Source organism: Penaeus monodon, chromosome 20 (genome assembly GCF_015228065.2).
Source record: "Penaeus monodon isolate SGIC_2016 chromosome 20, NSTDA_Pmon_1, whole genome shotgun sequence".
Classification (NCBI taxonomy): domain Eukaryota; kingdom Metazoa; phylum Arthropoda; class Malacostraca; order Decapoda; family Penaeidae; genus Penaeus; species Penaeus monodon.
The window spans coordinates 24,650,286-24,650,865 of record NC_051405.1 but is presented as its reverse complement, the minus strand read 5'-3'; the positions used below and the strand labels follow the sequence as shown (position 1 = coordinate 24,650,865).

Sequence of the window (580 nt, the reverse complement as noted above, 5' to 3'; positions counted from 1 at the left end):
AGTATAATATCTCTAAGGACTACATAAGCATGCTTAATCTTAAGGGTAGTCAACTCTCTCTCATAATAAGTGCTTGCTATATAATGGATTCCTATTATCTAGTTATTCTGAGTCTCTCTCTGAGATGCAACCACTTATAAATTGTTTTATTTGTAACTTTTTCAAACCTTTCAAACATTTCTTATCTCTTAGTAAATAAGCAGCTTCTTACTGAGTGAAGGTGGGTAAGAAAGTATGCTTTTGCATCAGTCAGACAACCCAACAGACTGAAACACAGAATTAAACAACTTCTACAGGCCTTAACTACTAAACTACTAATTCAAATCTTATAAACAAACTCTTACTGTCCTTCTGTAAGTGTAGTAGTTAACTGCTTCTATTATGTCCCTTGGTAGAGAAACTGCAGCTTATTTTACAAATCTACAAACCTTGCTTTTGCTGCGTTTACCTGCTAAACTTTCATTGAACCTATACTTCCCCAAAGCTCCTGTCTATTATTCTAAATCATAAAAAGATGCTGTCATTCGAAATTACTATCATTCTAGGATAGTATGGTGGAATTGGTTTGGTTAAGTTGCTT

General features: G+C 33.8%; 1 protein-coding gene across 5 annotated transcripts in view; it reads right to left on the bottom strand.

Annotated features, from left to right (window-relative positions):
• LOC119585725 (protein fem-1 homolog B-like) overlaps window positions 1–580 on the bottom strand; it is a 20,821-nt gene that overhangs the window by 16,797 nt on the left and 3,444 nt on the right. The gene's annotated exons all lie outside the window — the stretch shown is intronic.